This window comes from Castor canadensis, chromosome 15, assembly GCF_047511655.1.
Source record: "Castor canadensis chromosome 15, mCasCan1.hap1v2, whole genome shotgun sequence".
NCBI lineage: Eukaryota > Metazoa > Chordata > Mammalia > Rodentia > Castoridae > Castor > Castor canadensis.
Genome location: NC_133400.1, coordinates 86,607,558 through 86,622,697, shown reverse-complemented (window position 1 = coordinate 86,622,697; position 15,140 = coordinate 86,607,558). Strand labels below are relative to the sequence as shown.

At 34.3% G+C, this 15,140-nt stretch overlaps 2 long non-coding RNA genes across 2 annotated transcripts in view; one reads left to right on the top strand and one right to left on the bottom strand.

The window, feature by feature from the left end:
• LOC141417304 (uncharacterized) overlaps positions 1 to 15,140 on the top strand; it is a 115,826-nt gene that overhangs the window by 42,117 nt on the left and 58,569 nt on the right. The gene's annotated exons all lie outside the window — the stretch shown is intronic.
• LOC141417535 (uncharacterized) overlaps positions 6,214 to 15,140 on the bottom strand; it is a 54,464-nt gene continuing 45,537 nt past the window's right edge. Inside the window, exon 4 of the long non-coding RNA XR_012442172.1 lies at positions 6,214 to 7,042. This is a non-coding gene — a long non-coding RNA (uncharacterized lncRNA). The remainder of the gene's footprint in view (positions 7,043 to 15,140) is intronic.

Sequence of the window (15,140 nt, the reverse complement as noted above, 5' to 3'; positions counted from 1 at the left end):
ATTTTGTAAAGCATAATAACAACAATAAACATAATATTTACTCATGCAAAAAAATTATTTAACATGTGGGAACAAGTGTATTCTGAGGCATACATCTATTTTACTTTGCTATAGAACAAATATTTCAGGTTCAATTAGATTTAAAATGTTATCTCTGTGTCCTAAGACTAAAGACCAATGGATCTGGCACTGTTTGTGGATAGGAAGGGGTTTCTTCATTTTTCCCTCAGTCTAATTGAAATATTGAAAAGAACTTCAGGGTTAAATATGCACAAAACAATACAATTATTTGGGTTTTCTAAAATAGTGAAAACTTGGTTTGGGAGACCTAGGACTCAGGAACCTGTATTTTGATACCTTATAACCACTGTAGGCTCTTACCTGACTCTCATTAATTTGTATTTGGGAGCTTCACATTGTAGGGTGCAGTTGATTGGTCCAGTGATAGACTCCTGACTTTAGCTAGGTCAAATGTAACCTTTCCCTAGGATTTTCCAAGCTGAGAGAGAGAGAGAGAGAGAAAGAGAGAGAGAGAAGGAGAATGTGTGTGTGAGAGAGAATGTATAAGAGAGAGAATCTATTCTTTCCAGTAGGCAAAGCAAAAATGTGCACAATTCAGAGTAGTAGTAGCTGTGGTGGATAATCTTTAAGGTAGCTCCAATCTCCAATATTTCTGTTTCTGGAATTCATGTGTTTGTATAATTGCCTTTTTTTGTCACATGGGGAGAACCTATAACTTACTTTTAACCCATATAGTATGGCAAAGGTAATAGCTGCCATTCATGCTTACTTTAATTATGCAGCATTCCATTTTGGTCTGATGTTGAATAGTGACTCCCGTGAATCCTACAGCACAAGAGAACATTTCCTGCCAACAATCTGAGGGAGCTTGGATGTAGATCCTCTCCCACTTGGGCCTTTGGTGATTGCCACACCTTGGCTGGCATCAGTGTAGAGGGCCCAGACAAGCCATGTCTGGACTCCTAATCCATAGGAACTGTGCAATAATAAATATTTGCCATTTATGCTGCTAAGTTTTGGGGAATTTGTTACATAGCAAAAGATAGGTAATTAGGTGGCGCCATCTTTCCCACTATGAGGGGAAAGCTAGTTTTCAGTGTTAGAAAAGAACCAGTGTACAGAAAGAGCCAAAATGAAGTGACCAGAGGTGATCTCTCCCACCTTTCTATCAACCAGTTTGTTTTTTCCAAATCTAACCAAATGAAGCCTAATATATTTCATTCACAGCACTGTATAGAATAATCACAAAGAGTCCAATCCTGTGAAATTTATACTTAGCTTCTAGCTGAACACTGAACCTATGGAATACAAAAATATCCAGAGTCAGTGGGAGGTGTTTAATTACCTGAATGTTTGGAATGTTTGGGGATTAAATTTCTTAAGCTCTCTTTATTTCTGAAAAGCCTAACCATGAATTTGTATAGGCAAAACTGCTAGATATTTCTATGTACCCACCTGTCTGGCCATATACATACACTGTTTAGAAGACTAACTTCATGTTTGTCTTTTAAACTGAAGTTTTGATACTGATAGCCTAAGTTTAAAATGAAGAAGACTCAAATCCAGCTGTATCCTATTGACTTAATTTAACATCATTAAATTTTACTAAACTTTAGAAATCATCAAGACTCATAGAAAGCCTTGTGGTTCTTTCCCTTCTCCTCTCAGATCTTTGTTTTCTGAAATTTTAATTTGGATGCAATTATAATTTGTTTGATCCTCTCCACCAAGTAAACAGAAATAATCTTTTGGCTAAAAATTAATAATTTGATTTTCCTTCTTTTCTTTTTTTTTAGTTTCTTTATACACAAAGCCAAATACCAGCATAAACCTTGTAAATTTAGCTTGATTTTCCAAAATTATTAAATATCATTTTAGGCTTGCAGTTAATTTTATGCTTCTTATTCCTTTTCTTCATGGGCATAATAACATCAGCTCATCTAATCTTTTCTGCTCTCTTCTGCTCTTCTAATGACCAAATGCTAGAATTTGTTCATAATGATATTGAGTTAGTTGTGCAAGTAGTAGTGTTGCTCCAGAAAAATAAATGTAGCTTGGAAATAAAATCTCCTGCTTGGTTGATTTGCATGCAGAGCCTCAGTGAATGTATATAAGCCTGAGAAGGGTGGCACATCTCTTTTTTTTGGTGGTACTGGGGTTTGAACTCTGGGCTGCATGCTTGCAAGGCAGACACTCTACCACTTGAGCCTCTGCTCAGCTGCTTCTTTTGATACTACTTTCTTTTGTGAAGTTTGTTCTTAAAGGCAATGATAAAGAACTTAACCATTGTAAGAGCATCATCATTCATTCTTTTACCTATTCATTGGGAGATTATTTACTTAAATATTAAACTTAGATATATGAATCATCTTCTTAACAAATATTATTTGGTGATAAACTGAAACTACTAAATATATATAGATGTTACTGAAGGATTTCATTCCTTCCCAGTCAAGAAACTCTTCTCTCTTTCATAGTGTCATGCATGTTCTTATCATTCAATCAGCCAATGGGATCAATAGATGCTTTGATTCAATACTACACATTTATTATTCTATGAGATCATTGCAGACATTTTTGTTACGATTTTACAGATATAAAGATAAAACATATAATGCCATGAGAAGGTCTAGCTAGGACAGATCTTCTCAAATTATATTCCCTGAACACCATTTATCTGGTATCTCAGTGGGTGATCTGAGAACAAAATGTTCCACAAGCAAGTAAGTTTGGGAAATGCTTTTCATTTGGTTAGATGGGAGAAAGAAGCTTTTAGTGACCTATTGTACCAAACAATGAGTATAAAAACAATGCAAACTGTACTTCCAAATTTGTGTTTTCATTACAAAAAAGACAGGTATGTGAGGTGATAGATTTGATAATCAGTTTAATTATTCCACAAAATAAATATACATTTTATATATGCTCTTTTCTTGTTTTGCAATATTAGAGATTGTACTCAGGCCTTGAGGTTCCTAGGTAAGCTCTCTACAATTTGAGTCATGTCCCTAGTCTATATCAACATATATTTACACATCACATTGAGCCTATAAATATATATAATATAATTATTATCCATCAATTAAAAATAAAATTTAAAAAAGACTTTCATGGAATTTAATAAACAATATATTAACGGTTCCAAGCCAGGCACCAGTGGCTCATGGTTGTAATCCTAGGTACTCAGGAGGCAGAGATCAGGAGGATCATAGTTTGAGGCCAGCCAGGCAAATAGTTTGCAAGACTCTATCTTGAAAAAAACCTTCACAAAAAAGGGCTGGTAGAGTGGCTCAAAGTGTAGGCCCTGAGTTCAAGCCCCGGCACCACACACACGCACACACACACACACACACACACACACACACAAAATCTCAGGAAGCTCTCATAAATAAAATTAGGAAACGCAGGGATAGAGAAAGGAGAGAAAAAAGAAACCTGCTTGCAGATTAAATGAGCACTTGTACCAAGCCAGATTTTTTCCAGTACACTGTGCCCATGCCTACAAATTCACTCTCCCTGCTCCATTCCCAAAGCTTTTCTCTGAGCAACAGTATAAGAAACTGGACCTGGGGTTATTCATTAATAAAACAAATGACAACTGGGCTCCTGCTCTGTGTCAGCCACTATGGTAAGTAGTAGGTATTTGATGTTGAGCTAGCATGGTAGGTCCTGCTGCCCTCTTTGAGAAGGGATTAGTACAAAATAAGCAAGCAGTTGCAATGAAATATCATACAGATCACAATTACGGAAAGGTAAAGGATTTTAACAAAGTACCTCAGGGATGAGTGACATAAGGCTGTGGAATGGTGGTGGACATCAAAGGTTTCCTGGAGGAGGTGAAGTTATTTACACTAAAACCTGCATGATCAGTGCTGTTTACCAGGTGAGGAAATAGAGCAGAGGTGTCTGTTATAAGAGTGAGTTTACTGTAGGGAAAAAGCCTGGGGGGAGAGTCTTTAAGTTTGTCCAGAAATGACCCTGAGTACTGGTTAAAAGGCCTAGAGAAATTAGTGGGGGCCCAAATTCAGTTTTAAAATTTTGTTTTCTTCCAGTCAGAATTTCTCATCTCTTGGCTTATTAATTTAAGGTTTTTTTCCCTATAGACTAGATGTATACACATGCATAATCAATGGACCCATCAGCTTTAGTTAGACAGCGTCATTTGTATTCAATACTCCTCAGTGTGCACTGAGCCTTCAGAAGACTTACATCAACTGATTCTACTGAATGGGAATCTTCAAGTCATCATCATCATCATCACCATCATTATTATTATCATCTTATTTACAGTACTGGGGATTAAACCCAGGGCCTCACCCATGCTAGACAGATCCCAGTGTTACCAAATAACAAATGCAGAGATGTCCAAATTTTTGTCCAGCCTTTGCTAGACTTAAAGAGTATTATACAATTGTTCATTTGGCAACAGTCACTACATGAGAAAATATTACAGCACATGCTTGGTTCTTTTCAATTAAATTTTAAATGAAGGCAGAAATCTGAGTGCTTACTCCCTTTAAGTGGTTTAAATTTAACAATACATTTTGCATTGTGCCATAAAGAGGCAGCTGTGAATGTAATGAATATTTGTTTACTATGTCTTGGTGGTAATTGGGTTTAGTAAGGCATGCGAAGAGGAGTTTTCTTCAAATGACTTATTGGAAATGTGAAAGAACGACAAGTCTCTTTCTACCGGCAAGCTTCTTTTCTTCAATCCCAGCCATGGTATTATGAATAAATTGCAGAACAGATTTAATACCAAGCATAAAAGACCTTGTCCCAGATGCATGGACATAACTTATAATTACTATACTATGTAAACTATGCTATTACTATTTGACTTACATTTGCTATAATTACTGGCTATTATTCTTCAAGTAGCTGGAAATAAATGATCATTAACAGTTGCTGTCCTTTGTAATTCCGATATATGATGACCAGTACAATTTTATTCTTGCCTTTGGCGGTAAAGTGCTTAGCTTGCAATAACAATGTAAGAGTTGGGAGGACTAGCATGTTAGAACCTTCTTCCTGGAGTATCACTGGAAATGTTTTGCTTTTTCTAGAAAATGCCTTTAGTTTGTTTATTTTCCTTTAACATGTTTGTTTTTGACCAAGCTGTGTTTTTTTAGTTAAGAATCATAGCCATCAGAATCGACTTTGCTCCAGCTCTGGTTCAGGTCTTTTTTATGGCAGTAGGAAGACATGAACAGGATGAGACACCATTGTCTTTAAAGTCAGAGATTTCACCCATGACAAGGAGAGGATGCCTTTTTTTCCAGTGACTGAATTTTCACCTTCAAATCCCAAAGGTCACACAAAGGTAATGTTTTTCTTAAAACATACCTATTACAGTGACCTAAGCCTTAACATAAACAAAATCTTTTAGAATGCAGACACCTGAAAAATTCAGGATTTCAGTCCTGGCTCTGATATTTGAATATGAAAAGGAGAACAAGGTATAATGAAATTCCTTTGAAGCAAGACTTCTAACCCGAATTTTTAAAGAAAAGTAACCGGATGACCTAGGTGATTCTCCCTCTCCCCCACCCAATGCATCCTCAGCTGAAAATTCCTTCTCTTATTGGGATAAAAGTATCCACTGGCTAAAAATAAATACTAACTCTTTTAAGTTATCATCTCTTACCGTGTCATGTGAGGTATTTCTATTGTGTTGACTGTTAGGTAATTAAAAACAAAGAAAGATTAAAAAAAACTCATAAACGAAACTTTCTCAAACAATGTCATCACGGTGGCAGCACAAACATTTCTTGTATTTTTCTAACAATTTGCCTCAGCTATAAAAGCTGATGGATACATGCTGTTTTAAGATATGATTAAAATAAATAAGGAAGGAGAATAGATACTAATGTGTGTTAAATACCTACTGTGTGTTGAGTGTGTTTGTGGGAACGTCTGAGTTATTAGTCATTATGTTTTTAAGGAGAGGGTTTTGAAAATCTGCAATATTTTTTCAGTCCTGTTTTGTATGTGACTTGTGGTTTCCTGAACTTTGCAAGGTTCTTGCAATCTACCTTGTAAATTTGCTGAAGGGCTGTTTGTCTCTGCAGCAGGAACTGCCCAGACATGATGGATGTAAAAGTTGTGAGGCCTGATTCATTGCAACTTATCTGAAAGATGGAACGTGGGCTTCCAATCTTAAATATAAGACCAACGGAATGAGTAGTAGGATTCCTGTCATCTGAAATAATTCTGCTCAATTTTTATAATATGGGTTTGAATTCTACAAACAGTAACTAAAAAATCTGATGATGCTTGGGAGACCCCTTCAGGGAAGGAAACATTCTGTTTATTTTTTTTTTCCACTTGAATAAAGACAGCAACATACATGGGGAAAGTTGCCTTAATTATTGATATTTTATTTCACAAATTTCCCAATTACAAGAGTAAAGCATGATCATTTTAGAAAATATAAAGACATTAAAAAGAAAATAAAAATAGAATGCAATACTGCCACTAGGAAATAACCACACATATTTAGGTGTAGGTATAAATGTGTTCTTTATAATTAGAATGCTTCATATATGGTTCTAAAATGAGAGAGTGATATACATAAATCCATTTAAAAAGCTTATTTTGCTGTATCCTTCTTAGATATTTTATTTCCATCACAATTAGAGAAACAAAAAATTTGATATGAAAGCCTTATAGTCCCAAAAGTAAATTTTTTTCCTGGACATTAATGTATCTTCCAGTACTCTTGAACATACTTGAAAACATGATTTTTCATTTATTAAGTACTATGGACATATACAGTCTATTTAAACATTTTAAAACATTCTCCACATTTTGGACATTTCATTTGAAACCAGTTTTTTTTTTTTTTTTTTTTTTTGTCGTTAGTAACATTCTTGATAGTCCAGAGTTACTTCTTGATCATTTTTGCTATGTCATAGGATATAGTACACTTACGAGTGCATGGTGAGTGCTCAATCAGAATGTCTTGAGTAAATAATTATTATGTTCTCAGAGTCTCTTCTTATTTCCTTAGGAAATGTTTCTAGAAATAGAATTACGGAGTCAAAGTTAATGAACTTTAGTAAGGCTCCCTACAAGGAACTGCATTTCCCACTAGCATCAGCATCCATGACAAGAGTGATTTATTCTAACAGAGACTTTTTATTAAATGAGAGCACATGTATTTCAAAACCCTCTATATAACACTGGAAGCCCTTCTAATCTTCAAATTTTACCTGTTAGACAATAACCAACTCAAATGTATCTTATAAAAAGGTCTATTTTGAACTCCTTAAAATTCTTATTATACTACCATTCTTACTTATTAGTTACTTGCTATATCTTTTTTTTTTTCTCTGTGTGTATTTTGATTTTGGTTCTTGGTGAGTTTTTTGTTTTTTGAGTAGCATTTCATGTAGGTTCATTTTAATCCTTTAACTAGATTGTAGTGATTTAGAACTTAGGCTTCAGGATCCTTTGATATAGCTCAAATGCATAAGGGCTCTATTACTTTGTGCAAATGACTTAACTCAGCTTTTTCACCTGTCGGTGGGGTTAATGGTGCCTAATTTTCATCATACTTGTGATGGCTAAATGAGAAAAATATAACTACTTATTGCATTTCTCTGGCTTTGCTTTCCTTCCTTCCTTCCTTCCTTCCACCATTGGTACTACATGCATGCTCACTTTGTAATTTGGTATCGCTAATACCTATTTTCCAAGATCCCATTTGATTTAAACTTTAGGAAAGATTTATTGGTCATGAGAATTCTGTTTTCCACTCTTTGCATTTGCCGTCAAAGCTCATTACCTTTTAAAAACCAGGCCCACAGTTAAGCTCACATAGCCAGCTTCCGTCTCGGAATTTTATGTCTACACTGATTTTAGAAACCAAAATCATAACTGGAAAGCCACATGGTCTCATAGAGAAAGAGCTATAATTCTCTGGTGCCCTTATCGGTAGTATTTAGGATGTAGAAAGGCTATTCAACAGAATAAAACAACTCGTGGTTTGGGATTCTTTAAAATTGTATTTTTAATCACAAAAAGTACTTTTCAGAAAAAAAATCTTTGGTATCCAAAGTGATAGGAACTATAAGGTAGAAAAATAGCAAAAAATGTTTAAAGGTATTTTTTTTCTACAGTTGGGATTTTATCGAGGCACTTTTTCTCAAAAGGTAAATTTTAAGTTTTTAAAGTTAGGATTCACTATGATAATGAAAGTTTAGAGTCAAACCTAGAATTCTACATTTCTAAAGTTTGCCTAATAGCAAGAATGAAAAACTTGAAGAAGAATTTAGGTCACAATGGCTTGATTCTTTTTTTCTATTAGTTTCAAGTAATTTTTCTCCAGTAGAAAATTTGTGACACCAGCTAAAGAAACAATCAACAGAGTAAAGAGACAATCTTTGGCAGATATTACTCTGCAAAGGCATTAATATTCTGAGTATGTAAAGAACTCAAAAGATTGAACACCAACAGAACAAATAATCCAATCAATAAATGGACAACAGTTTTCACATGAAAAGGTACAAATGGCCAATAAATACAAGAAAAAGTGTTCGACATCCTTAGGCATCAGGAAAATGAAAATTGAAACTACGTTAAGATTCTGCCTCACTCCAGTCAGAATGGTTGTCATCAAGACTACAGACAACAACAAATGTTGGCAAGGATTGATGGGGGGGCACTTATTCATTACTAGTGGGAATGCAAATTAGTCCATCCACTAGGGAATCAGTATAGAGGTTCCTCAAAAAATTAAAAGTAGAACTGCCATATGATCCAGCCATACTACTTCTGGATTTATACTCAAAGAAATGAAAGTCAGCTTACTACAGAGATACCTGTATACCCATGTTTATTATGACACTATCCACAATAGCCAAGTTACTCTGTATTAACCTAGGTGCCCATCAATGGATAAATGGACAAAGAAAATGTGAGATATATACACAACAGAGTTTTACTTGGCCATTAAGAATGAAATTATGCCATTTGCTAGAGATTACCAAGTTAAATAAGCCAGTCTCACAAAGACAAATATCACGTATTTTCTCTCATTCATGGAAACCAAGGGAAAAAACAAAACAAAACACTCAACAACAAAAAGAACAAGATTATGAAACCAAAAGGGGGAAAACTAAGAAAGTGTAAGGGGAAAAGAAAAGAGGGAGGTAGGAAAAGAGGATAAGAAAGAGTAATAAGGAGGGTAAAAATGGTCATAATGCATTATAGGCGTGTATGGCTATGTCTTGATGAAATCCCTACTAAGCACAATTTAATATAAACCAATAAACAAATGAAATGTTGTGATACATGTGTGCCCAATTCTCATGTGATAGAGTCCCTGCAAAAATCTCTTAAGAACTGTGGATTTTGAGAACGGAGGGGTAGCTGAGTATCTATGAGAGAAAACCCTAAGTGAACCTTTGGTGTTCAGCATTGGGAAGGTATCAACTCCCTAGCAGTACCTGTACTTTCTCCAGTCTACTGCTTTTTTTTCCCTTTCTTCTATGAAAAGTAAAACCACAGAAGTGAAACCATATTTATTAGAAATAGAGGGTACATTGAGTTGAGAACAAATTTTGCCTAAGGGCAAGGAGTGTAGAAAGGTTAGGGAAAACTTTCAGCTTGGGTTTGTTTTTTTTTAATATGTAAGCATGATATTATTGACAAAAGACTGTTCTCCTGAAGGAAAAATCTTTATAGAAAATAAAATATCAAAGTGATGTGACAGGTAAATGAGTCTTGAGACTTTAGCTACAAAGGGCAGCTGCTTTAAGAGGTGAATCTCAGACCAGGTGGGAGAAGACATGGAAAGAATTTTTTTATTGGAGGAATTTTTATATTTGTAGACTTGGTTATAAAAGGCCTTCTAATGTGAAGGGGGAGTATGGTACTTGTGGGAGGAGTGAGGGTTAAAGGAGGGTGAAAAAAATTAAAAATTTAAGAGCCTTCTAAATTAGCAGTGACAATAGACACTTCACCTTCCTTCACATTGTAGGATTACTCCATATATTCACAAATAAAAGTACATAGAACATATTGGATGATATTATTGAGCCTAGTGTGTATAGACAGCCTATAATCTTTCAGTTTATAACCAATTTTAAAATTGTAGACATTTGAATGATAAGAGAAGCAGTGACATTTGTTGCAATATGGTATTTATCTCTACTTCATAATTATATGATGATTCGAATTCTACCTGGAGGAGCTTCAGGGTTGCCATTCTTCTCCATCTATTTCCTAGATGATAAAACTCAGGCCAACGAGGCAAAAAAAGATAAACACAAATACCCAACTCTTTTTATTGAGATGGAATTTATTCTGAATTCTCTAAAAACCTGTTTTGAAGGTAAATGGGTCTAAACTTGTGTACCTTTCTACTATTCATTTGTGCAAACTTAGGTTCCAAATCTGTTACCATTTTTGTTTAAAAAAAAAAAGGAAAGAATGCCTCCTTGAACAGTTGTCCTAAGGAACAAATAAAATGTACTCAAGACATATGTGAAGTACTTGTATCGATGATCATTATGTAAGGTCATTGTAAAAATAGTGACAAATATTATGATGTCCCTAATTTTCTTTCCTGAATATAAATAAGCCCTTGGGCTGCAGGTGGCAGAAAATACAAAAGACACATTCTTGTTCCTTTAGTAACATCACTAAGTTTATAGAAAATGGGACCTCTTACTCAGAATATTAAGAAAATCCCACTGTGACCATCAGGATCTGCCACTATTTTTTTTGACATTTTTAATGTAAGGAATTTACTCAGCTATGAGCTCAATCTATTTTTTTCCCATTCGTTGTCATGGATGATAAATTGGAGAATGGATGGATATTGTATGATAACAGCACAGTAACTGCTATGCTGCCTGGTGAACCCACCCGCATAGCATTTATTAAAAGGACTCAGCACTAGTGCATGATCAGAGGACTTTCAAATCACACAAAGTACTATTGGGTAGAATGTCAATTCAAAAATAATATATAGAGAGGTATCACCATGCTAAAAATAAACTTGAAAAGACTTCTTTTGAAATATTGAAGGCATTATCTTAAAAGGATAACACGGGAAGAAAGAGGGAAACCTGGTTCAGGAGACCCAAAGATAACTTTGATTCAGCTTTGTCTCAATAAGAGAGACTGAGTAATAGCCAGCCTCTTACTTTTTTGTGATATGCTTCCTAACTTTTCATTTATTTATAAAACGTAATAAAAACACAACTCTTGTATATGGGCTTTGTTATTATTAATATTTTGTAAAGACAGAGGATTTTAAGGAACTTTTTAAGACACTGAATTAATTTGCCATTCTGTCTATAATCACTTTCTTCTTAGGCTTGTTAATCCTTTTGGCTTTTGTCACTGTAAACATTCATAAAATTCACATTTTAAGTGGCCATTTTTTATAAGCATATGTTTAGTTTACAACCACAAATAAAGCTTAGGAAAAAGTCTTTCTAATAGCTGCTATAATTTTTTACAGGCTAGAATAATGTGGCTTGTATTTGCACTGACATCAAATCCATGGTATTTATTTTCTCTGGACTCAAGCTTTCTGGGTTGGAGACTTACCATTGCTTATGAACTAAGTTCAAACTCATTAAACCTTCTCTTTGCTCTATGGAATTGGCTGTAACTGTTCTTTGTAACCTTGTCAATCAGGTAAAGATTTTTATATTGTGCCTTCATAGTTTTATTATATTTATTTGCACATACCTATTTGTATCTTTCTTCCATTCTCCTTCCTTCCTTTTCTGAATTATCTATTCATCCACTCTTATATAAGACTGTATATTCTTTAAAGTCAGACTATGTTCTAAATGTTTTCATAGACTTAGAACCAAATCTCAGTGTTTGATTATTGGCATAGGTTCAATTGTACTTGATTTGAGAATGAATCTTGGGGTCCTGAATAAAGTGTGATTCTACTGGGGATGGAGACTCAGTAGTATTTCTTTTTATGTTTCCAGTGTCTAGCTTTGTGTCTGATATATAGTAGATCTAGAAAGTATATTTTGCTTAAATAAATAAGCAAGTATGTATGTATAAAGTGTTGAGCCTAATGGTCATAATTACTTTTGGAAATCATTTATCTTTTAAATTTTGTTTCATTATTGGCTTCTTATCTTCAATGGAACAGCTTGTTAACAATATTCCTAGGTTTTGTTTTCTGATTTTATGTACAGAGGTTATTCTGAGTATGTTTGATGCAAAAAGCCAATGGGCATCTATCTATATGTGGGATGATTTTTATAATGCGTTTTATTATTGTTATTTGAGTAAAGGGGAAGGGAACTTTTCATTGGCATCTGGAAAGAAGGCGGAAATAGAAATTACAAAATGAAATGGAATGCTATCTTGCCCCTTGTCAAAAATTAATTGCATATAAAAGTCAGGATTTATTTCTGGATTCATTTGTAACCTGCTGATCTATATGTGCATTCTTATGCCAGTACCACACTGTCTTGGTTACTGTAGTTTTGAAGCAGGTTTTGAAAGAGGGAAATATGAATTCTCTGTTTGTTCATTTTAAAGGCTTTTGTTTGTCTGTTTTGCTATTCTGGGGCCCTAGAATTTTCACATGAATCTTAGAATCAGCCCATCAATTTCTGTCCAAAAGGCAGTGTGGATTCTGAGCAGGATTCTATGGACTCCATAGGTCAGTTTGGAGAGGGCTATCACCTTAGCAATGTTACATCTTCCAATCCACAAAGAAAGGAAGTCTTTCCATTCCCTTAGTTCTCCTTTGACTTCTTTTGCAATTTTCAGTGTATAAAACTTGTGTTTATGTTGTTAAATTTATTCCTAAGTATTTCATTCTTTTGGATGCTCATAAATTAAACTCTTTAAAATTTTCATTTTTCAGGTTGACCATTGCTAGTGTTCAGAAATATACTTGAGTTGTGAGCATTGATTTTTGTTCTGTAACCTTGCTGAAGTTGTTTTTTAGCTTTAGCAGTGTTTGATGGCAGATTTCATAGAATTTTCATTATATGAAGTAATGTCATTTGTGAATAAAGACAGCCTTACTTCTTCTTTTTCAAAATGCTTGCTTTTAATTTCTTGTTCTTGACTAATTACTAGAGATAATTTTGAAAAGTAGGTTGAATGTTGAATAAGATACATTGTTCTCTGTGAAAAAAATTCAGCAACTTATTTTTTAAAAGGTAAGAAATATTATCTTAATTCAAATGTCTTCCAGTCTTTAAGAAGAATATTTTAATGCATTTATTGGACATTTCCATGTTAGTGAATTTCTTTTTATATCAGTTATCTTCATGTGCTATTTGTGTGTCTTGTATTAATTAGACTTCTTTATATTATTATATGTATATTTATATATTGTATTTATATATGAATTGGCTGTGAAATACGTAATATTTCCTAAATTCATTGTAATTTTATTCATACTGGGTTTTGTTACATGTAACCACATTGCATTGTTATCATATTTATGTGTAATCATACATAGCAGTCATTTTATTCAGGATTTGTCATGGTTGTCAGGCCCCAGAATGCTTTTTTCTATCATCTCTAGAATTATATTATGATTATTTTTTCCATGTCCTTTTATGAACAATCTGTTTTTGAGAATATTCAGTGAACTCTAGTAAAATATCCCAGATGTTGAGTATGTGAACTTTGATGATAAGTCTATGGACTCCCACTATTTAAGAAAAATGAGTTATGGGGTGACTCTTGAGGCCTTATGTCCCTGTAGCAATAGCTTAAAAATTTTCCCAGCTGGCAATTCGGCAGCTTGCCTGGTAGTCAGTTTCCTCTGAGAAAATGCTACCTTTGCTGACTCTAATCACAAATACAATCCAATTAAAAACTATTATGTTATCGTGAATAGAGAAAGAGATAAAACAAGACAGTGAAATGTTTCATTTAGGCCCAAATGAGTTGATTTCACGGGGCATAAAGAATCCTCATTAGATTGGTTGCTGCGGTGACACAAGAAACATGCAAACCAAGCTGCTGATTAAAATCTGGGAAAGAGAGATAAAGGTTTATCAGCGTGACAAGGGCTGGTTGATGGACTATTAGATGACACATTTGTATGTTTGCTTTAAAACCTTTTGGCTTCTGTCATGCATTGTCACTGAAAAAAGTGCTCCTTTTCACTAAGTTCTAATAGTGTTTATCTGGAAAACAAAATTGATGTACAGTGTCATGAAAATGGCAGCATCATTTCTCTGTGCACATAACATTTTATATATATTTGATAGAGGATGCTGAAAGGAGGAAGTTAGAGCCATTAAGAAGGTTGATTCCTTTCTCAGGATTATTAAACTGAATGGTATAGTATTACTCATGCAGATTTTTAGTGGGCATGAAAGAATGGAAAAATTGACTCTAGATTTTTAAATTTTTCTTTTCCTTTAAATTTTGTATCACATAGCTATTGGTTTCAAAGAAACAGTCAGAATGTTTCATAACCAATGCCTAAAGGAATACATTAAATTCAATTATGTTACTTCTTAAATAATTTATTATGGGGTCTATATCTTACCTAATTCCATCTAAGATTACAATTTCCAGTAGGTTAATGAAATAGATTTATCATGTGAAATCTATCTTATAAGGCAACATTAAAAGTACTTATATTTATTTTCATCTTATCTGCTTCTTAGGAGAAGTTTCCTTAAATACAGTAGCTAGCATTTTGGTGGGGGCTACTGTTGTCTACCACAGTCCATTTTTACCTTTATTCTATCATTATGAGAAGTGCCAGGCACTTGGCTGGAGGCTAGAAATATTTCTTAAGCTCCTTTGTGTCAGGTGAATCCATGTGACTAAATTCTAGGCAGTTCAGAAGTTAGAGGGATGATATGTGCTTCTTCTTGTGCAGACCCAGAAACCCTTCTCATGTGTCAACCTCCATCCTCTGCCCCTTTCTGTCTGGCTGAGATGCTGAACTGCAGAATGATTTTGGAAGCCACAGTCAGCCTAGGACCTGGCATGGTCATTTGGAGAAGAGCACATTGATGAACTGATCACATCCTGTTCCATGAACAAAAAATGACCTTCTGTTGTTTTTGAACATTTCATTCTTGGGTCTATTTGTCATAACTCCAACTAATATGACATTAATGCCAATTTATAAATGAATTGACAAAAGT